Below are 17719 nucleotides of genomic sequence, written 5' to 3' on the forward strand. Positions count from 1 at the left end.
AGAGGAATAACACTCAGCAAAGTCATCACAACGTGCATCTGCTGCACAGAGTAATTGTATTTAACCCTTTATTTTTAATAGGTCCTTCAAAGGTATGTATATACAAAGGTATATATACATGCAGGGAAATCAAAAAGATACCACAACAAGAAGTAGTATCAGAATACCAGGAGATGCAGAAATAGTAACTACTGGCTAGGTTTCTTTTCCCCCCAGGGTATCTGTTTTCTAGGATGAAGCCACAGTTATAAACGTGTTAATACAGCCTGTATTTTTTTCCTTTGGAGAGATGAAATATGCTACCTAACTTGTGTGTTATCAGAGAACACTGCCTGAGCAGTCCATGACCTCAACCTCCTTTAACACCACCCTTCCAGAAGACACATTTTCTTTACACACTTGTCAGGAAACACAGATGTGCTGATGAATTAAGTTAAAATATTACCGGCAACAGAAGATACACCACTATATTAGGTGTTTCCTTGATGGCAGGTGTGGTGGTGGGGATGAAGCAGTGTGGTGAAAGCAGCATGGAAAAACAGAGTGACAAGTAACAGGGCATGGAGCCCTGTGCACTTGCATCTGGGCAGGAAAGAAAAAAAGCTCAGCAAATGATGAGAATTACCAATTCAGAGGCTTACAAACCAGCTGTAATCGATTATCTTCAATGCTCAGCTAAACTGTGTGAATCAGGGGGGATGCTGGGAGAGTTTGCAGTTGGAGGTCAGTCTGATTTATTGCATGGCCAAGGTGCGGGGTGTGTTTAGTAAGTGTTGCAGTTGCCTGTAGGCAAGGATGGACCCCTCATAGCCAAGTGCAGTTCAAGTACTGGTACTGCCTCTTCCAGCATGCTTTAAAGAAGCAACATCTATAATATAGAAAGGTGAAGAAAAGACAGAACTCATTCAAGAGAATGAGGCGCTGATGATAAAGGCTGGGTTTGGAGGCAGTGTGCTCTGGAGATGACAGCATGGCATTAGCAGAGAAGAATGCGGTCCTGGCTTGCCTTCTGGTTGTGTGTGATATGTAGCTTTGGGCATATCTCACAGCTAATCTTGTGATCTCCTTGTAAACGGGGGCTGATAAAACTTACCTAACTATCTCTTTCACAAGGTTTTTGAAAAGGTTGATTATTTAATTAGGTGTAATTTATCATGATGACTCCTATTTAGAGGAACTCTTCAGAGGTCCTAACAGGGAGGCGCTAAGCTGACTTTAGAGACAAGTGCTGTTCAAAGCCTTACAGGGCACAGGAAGGGAAGGCAGGGAAGTCAGTTGTCTGTCTTAAGCTGTGTGTTACCAGCAGAGCTGAAAGTGGACTGCAACAGTTTCGTCTGGCAGCCTGGGAAATGCTCTGTGTGTGAAGGAATATAAGGAATTGTTGCCCCTGAAAAGGAGGAAATGGACTGGACTGGCTCAGCTCATCCCCCACGTGACTGTGGGCGCTCCCTTCTGATTATTACCTGGGACCGTGATAGCAAAGAACAGGAATGTGGTCAGGGTATCGCGGGAGAAGGCTCTGACCTGGGCTGGATGGTCAGAACAGCTCCCTTCTGCTCCTAAGAGCTGTGAAAATGCAGATGAAAACCAGCGTAGCATGCTACAACTCTGACACAAGCTTTATATGCACATAGAAATAATTGTTTGTAGGTCAGCTTTTGTGATTTTAAATTATTTGGCAAAGGGGGGGAAAAAAAACAAGTGACTGGACACACATCAAATCCACCTGACCTGGGCTGTGGTGGATGTGATTCAGTTGAAAGGTTCTAAGCTCTAGAAACAGTGGCCGTTGGCACTCTGCGAGCACTTACCGACTCAGCTGATTCCGTGTCAGGGCAGGTAAATAAATATCAGCCCGCATTTCAGCGAGCAGGGAGGTGAGGAGGTGCAATGACTTCTACACAGCTGAATTGTAGGAATCCGAACCTGCTGGATGAATCCCGGATTTCTGGCTAAAACTTTCTCTCCAGCGTCCAGTACTATTCCATTCTTATAACTGAAACTGAATACCTTTTACCTTTGCCAAACCCTACACTCCCTATCTATTTTCTTCAGCACAAAGAAGGGGAAAGACTCTCCTCCCATGTGTCTTGCTGTAAGCTCAGAGAATCAGTGTTTTCCAGGGCTGATACAGAGTTGGATGCGTTTTCACCGTGTAAGGAACCTGAGTGCCAGGTTCTGTGTCACAGGCATCTCTAACAGAGGAGCGTCAGCCATTTAAGAATCTCCCCAGCCTTCAGCCCTCTCTGCAGGAGTGCTGGGGACGGACTGAATTGTTGCAGCAGGGGGATGTGCCAGCTCACACATGGAAGTCAGAGTGCGAATTCAGGCTGGGAATCCCAAGGGCAGTACAAATTCCACAACCACTTGTGGAAGCAGTTGTAATCACTGTACTTTCCCATACACAGAGAACAAACTCGGAGTACTTTCATATAAAGAGGGGGAGAAACAAAAAGCCGCTAGCAAAAAGGGACAACAAAAGCCTCCAGGAGACCGTCATCTTATCTGCAGTTTGCACTCAAATAACCCAAAATGGCTGCTTATCTGTAGCAACAATGGAGCTCTTACTGATTTAAAAGTGGAAAAAAAACCACCAACTCACCCCCTCAGGAGCTTATCAAGTTACTTAGATAAATATTCTGCAGTGATGTCACAAAGGGAGTACATGATGAGGTCACAGGGAAAATGCAATCCTTTTCTGTCACTGGGAATGAAGGATCTTGTCTGCTAAACTCAGATGAAAATGTGAAATATTGACATGCTTGGGACGTTCAGGGCTGAGGTTTTACCTGTCTCCCACTTGGAATTTGCAGTAAAAGATTCAACACTTTTCATGTACAATACAGGTATTTAAAGATGCTGGGATAAAAATATACAAACGCTTCTGTAAGAAGAGTTGCAGAACAGGTGCTAGCTATCTATGGAGGCTGCTAAACATGCAGCATTGATGTTGCAGATACGAGTAGTGCTTATTTCCTCTTCCCTATGGGCTTCATCCAGTGTCTCTTGAAGTCTTGAAAAGGCTCACGATTGACTTGTGTCTAAACTATTGCTCTTTCCGACAAACCCAGACATGGTTCTTTAACTCATTCTCCCTGTGCTGCATGAAGAGCATCCTCCAGTAAGCCAGGGAGAGATACAGACCCACGGAATTTGTCAGAAGCTCAAGAGTATGCTCACACCTCAAACTCTCAGCTGTGTTAAGGGCTGTTTTCCCCCACACCAACTGCGTAGTTCCCTGCTGGAAGGAGCACTGGTCAACCAGGAAACGAGTTAGCTGTGTGCTGAATTCTCAGAAGAGTTACTGTGATGTGTCCTGAGAAAATCCTTCTTGGGCAGATTATTTGGCTTCCGAATGCATCCAGATGCACAGGTGAGAGCAGTCAGGACAACGTCCCGCTTTCACCGGGACTGTAAGACGTATTCTGAAAAGCAGCGAGTACGAGCCCCGAAACCCCTTTGAGATCGCTGCAAATTTTATGAGCGCTTTTGTTCACTGCTGCGGCAAACCCAGGGAGAGCAGTGTCTGAGCCGGGGCGGCTCACGCACACCTCAGCGCGGCGCTGGTGGCGGCGACAGCGCTCACCGCGGCTCATCCCTCCCCACCTCCGCTCCGCCCCCGCGCCCGGCGGAGCTCCGCGCCCGCTGCGCAGCCTTCCCCGGCTCTCTCCCGCAGAAACACCGTCCGCGGCTCTTAGTGACATCCCCCGTGCCTGGAGGTGACGCAACAGCGACAAAACGGCCACTCGATAACACTGTGCAATTCCGCGTTTTCTCGCAGTCCGGGAAATTACTTAAGTCACAAATTGGGCTGTTGACCCGAGGTGCCTATTGCCGCCGCTGCTGGCGCGCAGCCCGCTTCCTTCTTTCCTCGAGCATAAGCTTCCCTGGAGGGCGGGGTGGGGAAGGAAAAAGAAACAAGTTACAGATGGGTCAAGGAAACCTGTTGCAAGCTTTGGCCTATGTTTTGCTGCCGTAAGGCATTTCATACCATTAAAATAATTGACTGGATATTATCCAAGGCATTTGGCGTAGTGGGCAGTAATGTAGCTGCACAAAAATTTAAAGCAGTAATAAGTTGTTTATCTTACTGGACTGAATTCTTTGATAAGAATTTCTGAAATGTTGAGAGTTCTCTATATAATGTTAAAAAAAAATATCTGGCTCATACGCAGCTGGTTGCTGTTACACTGTGTCTGGGGCAAGTAAGATCAGCAGCATGGGTTAAAGAGCTTGAGCCTTACCTCCAGTAATTTATGAGGACGGATATTCCTGAAGCATCCTTTTTGCCACTTCATTGGGCCTGGCTACAGCTCTGTTTGTTGTGAGATTAGTATTGTCATCTCTTTACACAAGGTGGACTGAGCTTCTAGAAAAGCTGGGGATATCAGACAAATTGTGAAATGTTTAAGAGATGTATAGTTATCCAAGTCCTTCTCAAATCAGTTGGTATTTGGTACTTCGACCTTTCAGGTAGCTTTTCAAATGTCTACCAATAGTTTTTTAAAAAAATATTTTCTCATTATGTCAATTTTTTGGCCTTCACATCTAAACTCAATACTGTCTCACTTTCTGCTCTGGAAGATGAAGACCATAATGGGGCTACCTCAACAGTGGAACTAAGAGTTTCTTTATTTTTTTGCAAAGAATAAAATATAGCTTAACATTAACTAAATTGCAAGATAAATATTTCCATGATCTGTAAAATCATGTGCCTTATTTAAGAAAATTAAAATCTCTGATCTCTCAATCTCTCTCTTTTTAGTTATTTCCTATTTGCTATCTACTCAGATAGACTCTGGTTAATGAAATGTAAAAAATAGAAACGTATCATATTATTTTTTGCTACTCTGATGTAATTGACATGTTTCTTGCTAATTTTATGTATACTGGATTATCATACGTACGTTTTTGTTGCTGTGTGTAATTCTTGCAAATATTAATTTATCTGTTTGCACAGTTAGGGAATAAAGCCAATGAGATTATTACATGCAGGAATGTCCCGTTGTAGCTAAAATTTTTGCTGTGTTTTAATGTGATGTAATAAATAGGGAAGCAACAGTATGATGTATTTTAGGTGTTTCAGGCTGCATGTTTGTGGGGGTTTCCCTAGGAAGGTCTCATTGGGAATGATAGTCAAATCTCAAACAAACTTTGCATGAGGGCATAAACTACATTATAGACAACTTGGGATTTCAACAGTGAACAGTTTCTGCATATGCCATATTTCCAGTCATATCAAAGCTGGCTTTGTATTTGCTCTTCTGAATTGTAGTCCTATTCCTGCTTTCCGGAGAGGCGCTCGGGCGGCCGCGGAGCGCTCCCGCGCGTGTGCGCACCCGCGGGGCGGAGGCGGTGGGGGGGTATTTCTTCCGCCCCTTTATATCTGTGTTTTCTTTACCCCCGTCCGTGAATACTCTAAAATACAACCTAGGGATTGCCCGCTGTGCTTTAACTGCGCCACGTGCAGGACGGATGAAATACCTCCTTTCTTTAAATGTATGTGAATCAGGAGCAGGACAGGAATCAGGCGCAGGACAGGAATCGGGAGCAGGACAGGAATCGGGAGCGGCCCTCTCGCAGCCTCGGCAATAACAGCAGCACAAGCATGCTGAGAGGCACCCCCCTTCTGCTCCCCGTCCCCATGCGGCCACACGTTTCGTGCAGAAGGAACGCTTACGGTGTGGGCGAACGCGAGCTGCTCGCCCCACATTCAGTCACTCCGCTTACAGAAGCCTCCTCCATCTCCTGTGGACCTATTATTTATGAACCTAAATATTCTTTTCTTCATCATGCCATGTGTTTATTAATGTTCTGGCCCTCGGGCCTCAGTCAGGGACCGCCGCCCCACTGTTCGAGTCACTAGGGAATACAGTTAGGGGCAGATCTAGAATAAGAAAATGGTTCTTGCCCCAAAACATTTACACTCTGTGTTTGTGTGTTTATTTATATAACAGCAGATGTATGTATATTTTTGTGTGTGTATATATATTACAACAACCGCAGGAGCAAGAGACTCCCAGTGCTTAAGATGGAGTAAATCAGCAGTGGTCTTAACAGGCTCACTGCATAAATCCTTTTCAAATCTACTTTCTTCTCAGCGCTGCTTGAGAGAACATACAGTTTCTCCTGTTGTGGGCACGATGAAATAAGGTGCACTCCAGGTGATTTGGATCAGTCACGCTGAAGGGAATGGTACCTACCCCTCCACCTACCCATTCCACCCCTACTGATGGCTGAAGTATGGAAGTAACTGTTTGGGGTGACCTCAGACCATCTCCACTACACAGCAACAATCTCAACGAGTTACTCACTCTCATGTCCCAATGAAATACTTTTTCAGGTGGCTGTTTTAGTGGTTTGAGTCTTATCACTGGAGTCCCATGCTGTAACGTATTCTCTGTTGGAGAACTTTGGTTTCAGATCTTTCCCTTCTTTGTTTCCTGTTGTTGAAGTTGTTATTTTTTTAAACACAGCTATTCTAAAATCATTGCTAATGTCCTGCATAAGCAGCATCCCACTTTCCTCAAAGGTACAGTTGTCAACAGAAGTTGACTTTGATGTTCTTGGCACAGCTTTGCTTCCAGCCCCTGATGTGTAGGTCTTAGCATCTCTGGTCAGGAAAAGGCGCTCCTGGCAGTCGTTGTTGCTTAAGCACAGGTGTTGTGCGAGTTTGGAGGAAGAGGATGTTGGACCCCTTGGGCCCAGCTCAGAGCTTTGAAGTCATTTTGGGCTGGCGGCCAGCTGTAAGCTTGCTCATGGCTCAGGGAGTTGATCAGAAGTCTATTTCTAGCAAGCAGATGTGTCATTCAGCAACCGGAATGGACACTTGTCTTGCAGACAGAGCCCCCAGTCACCTTCGGCATCCCTCCTTTCTGGGGGGGTAAGGGATCTGTGGCACCCCATGGGATCCTGTGATGTACCACCCTCTGTGTCCATGGTGGGGAATCCTGATGTAAGGATTCTTCCTGAAGTGAGCTCTGAACACTTTGCTTGAACGGTGCCTCTGCTGAGCCGCAGTCTAAGCAAAATGTTCCTTCTTGTGTCAGAAGCATGGAGACAATTAACATAGCTCCTGCTGCTAGTGATGATTTAATAGCAGGTAAAAATAAATGGGGAAAAACAAACAAACACAGGAAAACTGCTTTATGATGACAAAGCATCCTAACACAGAGACTCTAAAATCAGAGGTATTTATGTATGTGTGTTGAGGCAATTTCAAAAAGAGATTTGGCTCCCCATGGAAGTCACTGCCTCAGCATAGCTCTGGATTTGGCCTTGTGTACACATTGAGAATTCCCTTACAATTTCTTTCAACACAGATAAGATCTACTCTTTTGCCACGACACCGAAAATTGGCCACTGTGACCAGAAACACTGTTGAATCCAAACAGCAGCAAGGAAAGTAATGATGCCAACTTCATTGGGTTGGATTTTCCTGTGTGCTCAGATGACCTTTTAGCACCCAAGAAAAAGACGTGTTTTCTGTAGGGCTCAGCATGTGGGGCTGCATCTGTACGCGGGAGCTGAGGAGGCACTGAGCTGTGACCGCTGGAATCCCCGGGGGGTGCGGAGCGCACCCTTTCAGCTGGACTGGGAGCACGAGTCAGTTAAAAGCAAAATAGCACTCGTCAAGCTCGTTGCTGGGAGGGGAACGCAGCAGCCGACAAGAAGCCAGGTATTTCATTGCAAACTAAAACTTCAGGGCAGTGTTGCCATCCAAGAACACTGACCCTGCTTAGCCATGAGGAGATTTGGTGCCCTGTAATCCCACATTGATCTGGATTACTTTTTTATTTAAAGAAACTGACCTCCGGCAGCTGCACTAGGTCCCTCTGGCCCAGTAAGCGAGTCCTGAGCATAAGTAAAGAAACAAAAGTTATAACACACAAAAAAATGGCAATGACCAATATTGGGCCTCAATTAAAAAGCCAAGGAAAATCCTAGAGCATTGTCTTATGTAGGTCTTAAATTTTTACTAGCAAATGAAGTAGTTTAACAAGTCTCATTCATTCTGTTTCTCAATTAATAAATCAAGGGTTACCAAATAATCAGCACATTTGTTAAGAAATAAGGCATTGTTGAAATTCTGGCTTCTCATTACTAGCAGCCAGCCCTGTTTCTTTTGTTTTTGAAGAAAGAATCCACACCTCCATAATGCAAGTATTAACCAAAGACACAGGAAAACTACATTCACCTCTCTGATGTGACACAGACTTCGTGTGTGGTTTTGGGTAAGTTCCTCAGCTCCTCTGTGTTTCAAATGTACTCCGGAACTTCTCTGCCTCCCAGAGGTCTCATGGTGTAGAAGTAGGTGATGCTTGGATGCCTTATTAGTGAGGCCACGACAGTCACACTGCATGCAGAAGTGAGTAAAAAGTAAGAATATCAAAGGCACAGTAGGTGCTCAGCACCGTTGGCCCTGACTCACAGTGCCGTGTCACAGAAGTCACACGGGGTCCCCTCCCTCTGTAAATACCACTCTCATGCATTTTCCTAAACATTTTCCCATGCCCTGGCTAATTGCAGCCTCTATACTCCACTGAAAAGGTCTCTTGACACCCTCGGGTATTTCATGTGACTGTGTAAACTCAGGCAATGCTCACTTAACTATCTTTATAACAGAAACGAGTCCTAAAAGACCCACTGTTAAACTTCCGGTTTAGGCTTCTTCCTAAAAATAGTCCTTGGGTTGCATGTGGGCCAGGGAGGTGATTTCATACCTGCTATTCCTGGAACTCCTTTCCTGACCATGAGTGCCGCCTGGTTATAACCCTTCCTAAATGCACTTCCTTAAGGAGACTTCTAAAAGATAAATGATGGGTGTGATGTTTCAGGCCTGAGGCTGCTTTGTCAACAAGGAAGAGGCTCTTTGCCTCCACGTGTGAGTGTGGTAACCATTGGGCGAAACACAGCTTTATTGATGCAGGTATTGCAGGAGACGCTGCATTCCTCCCGTGCCTGGGGTACATTTGCTTCCTCGCACTGCCGGCGTTTGCTATTACTCCTTTCTTACCGGAGCTGTAGTGTGGTAGCCCCACACCTGGAAGTTTGGAAAACAGCTGTGCACATCTGTGCTGCCGTATTAGGAAAAAAAAAAATTTGAAAATACAGTCCTCCTGATGAATGAGAATAATTCTTCCATTTTATGCCCACTGAAGTACTTTGCAGTAAGAGCAAAGACAGGCTGCTTGGGCGGTGTTGGAGGGCAGTGGCTCTAAGGAGCACAAGGGCTGTGGAGATGAGATAGTTCTGAACAAAAAGATGTTTTTCTGCTCTCCTCGTTGACTTTCTGCCATACTGTACTGTTGGGGGGTGTCTACCCAGTCCTGACCGCATCTATGTTCATAGATACTTCAACATTAGATCAGGTCGGAGTAGTGCCGTGGTGCCTGGTTCACTTCAGATAAAATGTGAAAGAAGCGCTGACATTACTGGTTACTAAAAAAAATAAAAATCTCTTGACTTTTTTTTGATAGAAGTAAACACCTTTGTCCCCAGTTACTGGCCAGATTGCCATTGCTCATCCCTGGAAAGTGATATCGAAACCTAAGTGATGGTATCCTTTAAAAAGCAACAAAACCATTATTGCTATAGCAGTTATTGGAAAGTTACCTTGATGTTACAGGGAAGGACGGTGTCTGAATGTGGGATACAGTCTTGATCTACAGACCTTGCCTTCCTCACCTGAGTAACTGAGCCCCTCATGCTCATCTCATACTCATCTGCCTGGTTGCATAATCTTACAGGTAGTGTTGAAGTGCTTTCACTGTAAAGCCCCATTTCCTGGAGTGACATGGTTTCATGTAAACCTCAGCTTTCACTTTAATAATAAAAAATAAGCAAATTCTTCGTGGCTTCAGAAAAAAAGAATAAAAGAAGCTTGCAGGTATGCCTGCATGGGTCCCAGAAGAAGGCAATAAAGAACATAATTTTATTTAATTATTTTAAAGTTAGCTTCCTGTCACTTTGCAGAAGTTTGAAGGCACGTGTTTAACAGCTCATATATAAGGTAATGGGACAGTATTGAGAACTGAGGCTCCAAGATGTTAAGGCTACATAAAATAGGAAGGTGGCTGCAGAGATGGAAGTGAAATTCAGTTACCTGCACCTTAAATCCAGCTTTCTCACAGCTGCCTTGCTGGAAAAGGAACTGTTAACTTTACAGCAGTGAAAGACATGATTTGTAAGAGATGGGTTGGGGATGTGAGCTAACCAGAACATTAAGATGTTCAAGTTGCAACAAAACCTCCATTCTTTAACAAAATGTCATCTATATGTGACAGGGGAACAAAGTCGTTATGAAGCTGGAAGGCTATTGAAGTGATGACTGATGGCTTCATTGTGTTTGGGACAATTTCAGAAAGCAATTCCTCAATAGTTGCTGGAAGAGCAGTTTTTCCACTCTTCCTCAGGCTGGGAGCCAGACTGGTCTTTCCCAGAAGTGATGAAAATAAGCAGCTTTAGCTGGAACTCTCCTGACACTTTCCAGCAAAAGGACTCTTCCAATACAGCCCCACCAAACAAAAGCACAATTGTTCGCGGGCCCATAAAAAATCCTGCTTGCAGATGTCGAGTGAGCGACTTTGAAAGAGGAAACCAAGTCTTGATAGATGCCAGTCTCTAGTCACCGTCAGGCTGCCGTCACGCTGTGGTGATTCACACACACGGTGTACCAAGAAAGGCCTCGAAAGCTGTGCGTGATGTGTGACTTCCTTCCTCTTCCTCTCCCAGGACAGCAGTTCACACGTGGCCAAACTGACCTTTGGTCTCAGACGGGGTGAGAGGCTGAAGAGCTGACAGGGCTGTGTATTCAGGAAAGGACAGCACTGAAGTCTGACATTTATTCAGTTTTCTGGGGCTGCTTGTGTTTCATGCATCTGTTCTTTCCAAATTAAAGCAGGAGAAACAAAAGAAGTCAGAGGTTTGTCTCCAGCCCTTGGCAGAACTTTTTTGTCCTCGATGCTGTTGCTTACAATGTACCCAAGCAGCTCACACCTTACCCAGAACACTGATGGGACAGAAAATCCCACACAGCTCATTTTGGTTCTTTAAAGCTGACGAACCCTACCTGCAGCAGGACGCAGATGGCTGTTCTGATGCAGAGCAGAGCTGCTGCAGGAGCCGTACCTCCAAACCCCGGCCAAACTGCAAACCCCTGTGCAAACACACCTTTGTGGTTTTATTACCTGCTGAAGAGCTACTTTCTCCGCTCTGACCTCAGAGTCTCTCTCTCTTTGTGCATAGACATGGGGAGGTCACCAGTGAACATCAGGGCCTTCTCCCAGGAGCCCGCGGTGGTGAGCGAGCACGCTTGCTTGGGGAACCGCTTCTGCCGCGGACTTCCCCGTCCCCATCCAGAGCTGCGCTGCCTCGAATTATGGCTAAAGGCAGTGGCAGTACAGGGGAACCACGGGGTCCTGCAACAACATCGATGTTAACAGCTCTGGAGTTACTGAAAAGCCACTGGGAGAGTAGTTGGTTGCACCCTCTCATGCCCCCACAGTCCTCCGTCCTCACGTGCCCTCACACTGCCCGAGGCTGAAACCTTCGCCCCTTCAGCCGGTCTGTACGAGAATCCCTTTGCTGTCAGTGCGGCCTCACAACACCTTTGGAAGAAAGCCACTAATTTAACCATTGCAGCTGCTGAAAAGTTAAGTTTTACTCCAGTAAGTAAAGCTTGTAGGAGTCAGGACTACGACTCCAGGACGTGGCCCCGCAGCGGATGACAGCGAGCACACCAGGTGGGGAACAGCGGACATTTGCTAACACCGGGATGCTGTATTTTCGGCCACGTTTCTCTAGTTTGCGAGCGATTGCTGCAGTTGTAGAGCAGGTGGCACCTTGCAGGTTGACGACACGGAATTCACCGGTTTTGCAGCGCTCCGGGGACGCGCCTGGACAGTGCAGCGCCCGCAGGTTCCATCCCAGAGGCTCTTTCCATTCCCACCAGGTGAGCAATAGCGTGTGGCACCCAGCAGAGAGCACTGCAGACCCAGGAAGGGCTCTGATCTGGGGGAAGAGGATTCTCTCAAATTGATCATAATAATTTTTAACTGGATTTTTTTTTTTTTTTTTTGAAGGGGGTGGTTCTTCTCCTTCCTTCCTCATGCCTTTCTTTTTACCAGTAAATGAATACAACATCAGGTCAAACCGATCCCAGCTTTTCAGAAGTTGAACAGATCTCAGGCAAGGTCACACGTGAAAGTAAAAACTCATCAGGATACGCTCAGGGTGGGAGCCGGGCGCAGGGCTGCCAGCCCCACTCATCCGAAGTGCGAGGGTCAGTATAAAATGCTGAGCCTGTCTTTAAAGAGCAGATGGCCTTACAAATAACATGATCCAGGTACCTTGGCACCTCTTGATTCTGGTACAGAAATAATTACCAATCATGTTCTCAAACACTTCTCTAGAAATAGAACAAAATTTTCCTTCTTTTGCTTGCAGATGAGATTCAGCTCGGTTCATTTTGCTCTGGAAATTGAGCTTTTAGAGCATCGATACTTGATGTAAAATCACAAGTCTAGTGTTTTGAAAGTGCAGAGAAAATCAAGGCAGCGGCAAAGCCACATCTGTGGGGAATGAAGTGAAATCTCTGGAGTGATCCCTGTAGACTGACTTCAAAGAACTGTATTTACATTTGATATTTGTTCTGAGATGCAAGACAGGCATGTGCCAAAGGTACTGTCTTACCACATCAGGGACAAAAATGAAATCCTGAGGTTGGCCACGGTTTTCCTTGGACTCCCTTTTTGTGCCTCATTTGTTTATCTATAAGAGAGGGATTACGTTTTCTGTTCACAGCTTTGTCTCTTATCTGTTTAACTTCGGAGGTTTTTTGGACTCGAGAGACTTGTTTATTAAAGGCTTGGATGCTCCTGTGTTGCACAAATGAAGATAATTTGAACATTTCCGTAAACATTCTGAATGCGATTATCCTTTCATTTCTCCATATATGCTACTGACTTACAATTTGATTAAAGTATGATTTGAGATAATTGATCACTCAAAGTACTGGTTTATTTCTGAATCATAAGGGGTTAATAACATCTGGTGTTGAAGCCAAGATCTATTATAGATTCAAGAAATAAACTAAGCTAAAAAAGCCCTCAGCACCACATTTCTTATGAATTACTAGGCAGAACTGATACTAAAAAGAGGAAACCATTCTCTACACATCACATTGCACAAAACATCCTCCCAGCTGAGTATAAGGATCTCTGTTGGGGGGAATCTGGGACCTGGTGCTGGCTTAGCTTTTGTGGGCAAGGAACTCCATCGGAAAAGGGTAATTTAAGAAGTTCTACATCCACACAGACGGACATGTTGAATTCTTTTCTCTTGGAGCCTGTTGCCAAAAGAGCTCATGATCTGGCCCGCATACCATTTTGCAGACAGTAGCAGTTTTGTTTAAATCAAGCCCTCCAGGTCTGATTATGCAGATTAGCTGCAAAGAGACCCTTCCTTCCCAATTACCAGGCTGACGGCGCAGTGCCTATGCCACTGCAGCAGTGAGTATTAAGCCAGGACAGGTCGTTTTCTGGTATTTAGTGGCTCAAGCCTTTATCACAAGAGGGTCACATCAGAAGATGCAACACTTGGCTGAATGCCATCCTGGCAGCTCTTCACCAAACACAAACCCGTAAGCAGGTCGGTCTGCTTCCAGCTTCTCTAATGTCTCGTGAGCCAGTGGACACAGTAAATAAACCTCGTGAAGCCACACGGTCTTTGCACCTTCCCCTGGGACACCACGGTAAACGCCCACACAGTTGCCACCTCTCCAGAAACAAGATTATTGTGCCAATTACGGCACAAGTACTGAGCTTTTCCCAGGCTCAGGAAAAGGTCTTGGTGGTCAGCTGGGCACTACCACGTTTGAATTACGCACAGACACACACACAGATGGAGGCACTCATCCCCGCATCAATCCATGTTGTAGCACAACCAATGTACCAAAGTTCCCTTTCTTTATTGCAAGTCTTTCTTCAGTATGAATATGGCTCATTAGGATCTGGTCATTCGTTGATCAGATTCCTGTCATGCCATACTCTGTTTAGCTGGATTTTCATTCATGGTGTGTTGGAGTATAGTCAGGAGAGGGTTCTCTGGGCAGTAGATCAAACTCATCGATGATACCACTGAGATGGCAGAAATGGCATTAGCAAATTACAGACCAGATTTAGTCCTGATTTATAGCAACAACAGAAAAAATATGCCACACACCTAATTCTTGTTTGTTCTCCTGCGTGCGCTAATTGTAGCTGCTTCACTTGATTGATAGAACTAAGGCCAGGTTGGACGGGGCTTGGAGCAACCTGGGCTGGTGGGAGGTGTCCCTGCCCAGGGCAGGGGGGTGGATTGAGATGGTCTTTAAGGTCCCTTCCCACCCAAATGATTCTATGACTGAATGAACAACACCTTTGTAATCAGCGTCAAGAAAATCACTCGGCACATTAGCAACCTGCCTTTGGTGCCAGGTGGCCCATAGCCCTTCTCGGATGTCTTGCCGTTTTGCAGACGTGTTGCCAAGGTCTGTAGGCATGGGGTAGTTTCGCAGCTGCCCCCGTTCCTGGAGGGGTCCTTATTTTAGAAATGCCAATGGCCTAACAAAAACCAGAACAGCTCTCTGGACTGGGACAGCAGCAAACAGATACCTCAGTCTTGTGACACGCCACATCAGGATCAAAGTTCTTCCCAAACTGAGTCTTCCCACTACTGTTATCTGCAGTGGACCTTGGATTTTTTTTTTCTTTCCCCTGATGCAATTAAGATGAAGCAATATTTCTTTTTTAAATCTTTCCTCTGGACGTGCTTCTTCTGCTGTGACCACGAGGAGCTAGTCAATAATTAATAGTACCATCAAAACATACCCTAATGGCTTCTGTGCAGGTGCACAGGAAGATGTGAATTTGTGAATTTACATTGCTAATAGCATGCATCAATGTATTTTTTTCCATATAATTTCAATTTATTTTTTCCATCCTGGTATTTATTCTGGTACAAGATGCTTTTTTGCAATTGATGTTATAACATTTGAAAGAGAGTCTTCCCAAAGAGGTGCTTGTCTTTTGGAGCAGGAGGTAACAGAGAAGGAAGTAGCATCAGTAAGATCTTAGTGGTTTAGTTATACTGGTAAAATTAAAAAGGAAATGTGTTTCCACAGATCATTGACCTGATGAGCTTTTTGGTTTGCCATGTGTACATAGCACAATGAGATTTCTGCAGCCTAATATAATTGAAATAATAACAAAAAAGCCATAAAAAGAACCAGAAAAAAAATCACTTGTTCTAATAGAGCAGCAAATGATACCATATATATATAATTTTCTTTTATAATTCACCCTTAAAGGATATGTTTCTAGTCTAGTTGCTGAATTAGTGTTTAGCCATCTATCTCTTAAACTCTGACGTTTATTGACAAAATAAAAAGGAGTTCAACGCTTCTGTTGGATTGCGTGGCTATTTCTCCAATTAACCTTATCTGCAGTGAACTTCTGATCTGAGTAATAAAAATGCAGTCTTAGTGAGTGATGCTTTGAAATTGAATTATATCCATCAGAGCAGCTACTTCTGCCCTTATGCTTTCAAGAGATTAAGGGTGAATTCAAGGTTGGGACCAGCTGCCATGCCAAAACCACTCTGTTTTTCTGCAGAGCGTACAAGATTTAGAAAGATTATAGATGGGAGAAAGCACAGATAAATGGCAATTCAGATTTTAAAAGGGTGGGAAGTCAGGAAAAGCTTCCTGTGGCTGTCTTTCAGAAACAGACAGTGACAGCTTTCCTCTCCAGCTTTAAATACTCCTCAACTCCTGTCTTGAATTATCATTTCTAATACGCCTCCTTGAAAACACCAGTTTTGTACCTTGCGGTATGACTGTAGTTCTGCACAGCATATCATAATTTATAGCAGCATAATACACATTTGTTCATGATGATGAATGGGATCCGTAGGGCACACTTGCATGACTAATACTATTCATTTCAGCGGGACTCGGGCCAGGTCTGCTCATTGCCAGTGCAGCCCTCAGTCAGAGTTTCTTTCCAAAGTAACAGTTCGTCAATAACTCTCCCTTTGTACTTTGCAATTTCAGAGATTTCTGAGCACCAGCAATGCAATGCTACTTTTTGCCTCAGCTCTCCTGCAGTTTTTCAGCGTTATGCAGCTCCTGTGTACCAACAAAACTCAGCATCAGTGCCTAACCATCATCCAAGCCTTTGTCACCTTTCTGAGGTTTTTTAAAAAAAATTACGTATGCATTTTACCCATACCAAGTCCCTGTGATTTTTGCCAGGTTGCAGATCATGCTTAAAGCTTTGACAGTTCAGAGGACAGACTGAAAAATGCATTTATTTTACATACTTTTTTAGAATGTGCATTTGGAACCCAACAGTCCTATAATCATTCATTTGAGTAGTCCCAGCCCTGAATGTAAACAGACCTGGTCTTTCCCAATTCAGTTTAGATTTTGAAACCGCTACAGCTTTGAAATATTAGTTACTGCAGGTTTTAAATAATTCATAATGCACAAAAATGCATTCCTTTACAGGAATCTTACTTCATGTGTTATAGCAACAAATCTTTTTTGTTTTGTTTTTTCTGAGTTCAGTTTTCATAACTTCTTGACAGTTACCCAGTTAGCCGGAGAGCAGATCTCCCCTTCTCTCCTAGAGATCACACGTGAAACAGGTCCCCCGGTGTGAGGACAACCACCACCTGCCCCAGACCTGCACTTACAGTGTAGACAAAGCCTCTCCCGGGATGTTATTCACTATTCCCTTATGCCTTTGGCAGCTTTTGCTGGAAAATGCTGACTTCAGGGACGGCTTGTGAAAGATGTTAACCCAACTTCTAAACGAGTTCTGGGTTTTGTGTTTAGTGCAGTTTTGCGCTCAGAATGACTGTTCTCCCCTGGATCCGTGCCTGCGCAGTGTCTTTGGTTATGATTCCTTTTCCCCACCAAGACGCTCCGCAGCAGTTCAGGGAGGAGCCATCACAGGAGATGGCAGAGCTTTATTGAATTAAGCACTGTGTCTGTCACATGAAACCCACGTTGCTGGATGGCACAGCAAAGGGGACGTGTGCTTAGGACTCATTTTTGCCTTCAATTCTGTGCATTCGACAGCAAAAATATCCCAGCAGTCTCACAACTACACACAGGCTTGTGCTTCTGTCTTCCTTAGCTGCCATTAGAAAGTAACTGCATTCTGTGTTGAGTTCAGGAACAGCAGGGAAAGCAGTTACACACATACAAAGGGCTGCAATGAGACGACTTCACCTGCAGGTTTTTCTGCGTACAATATCTTCTTCCCACGTACGCAGAGAGCCGCGCAGGCAGGAACTGGAGTTGGTTTTGATGAGAGTGGAATGCCATCCTTAACGGCACAGACGTAGGCTAAAGTTGTTTTGTCACTTAGACACCCAAAGAAGTGTGAAGTACTCTCCAATTAAATGAGAAAAAGTTCTTCATCTAGTGTGGGGGGGCAAACTGAGCTCTCTTTAACGTCTGTGTAGTTTGTGTAGACTAAGAAGCAAGGTCAGAGAGAGATGGGATCGTGATTTCTGTCGTGGAACCCATCTAGCAACACTAAGACAAGATCTCCTAAATAAACTTTTTTCTCTTTGATGCAACAAAGAGCTCAGCCATCTGGAGTAAAAGTGAGCACTCAGGATCTTCTAATCTCATGTTAGAAATAAGTAATATCTGCCCCAGAACTTC

The sequence above is a fragment of the Charadrius vociferus genome, unplaced genomic scaffold (assembly GCF_000708025.1).
Source record: "Charadrius vociferus isolate BGI_N301 unplaced genomic scaffold, ASM70802v2 scaffold323, whole genome shotgun sequence".
In the NCBI taxonomy this organism is placed as follows: domain Eukaryota; kingdom Metazoa; phylum Chordata; class Aves; order Charadriiformes; family Charadriidae; genus Charadrius; species Charadrius vociferus.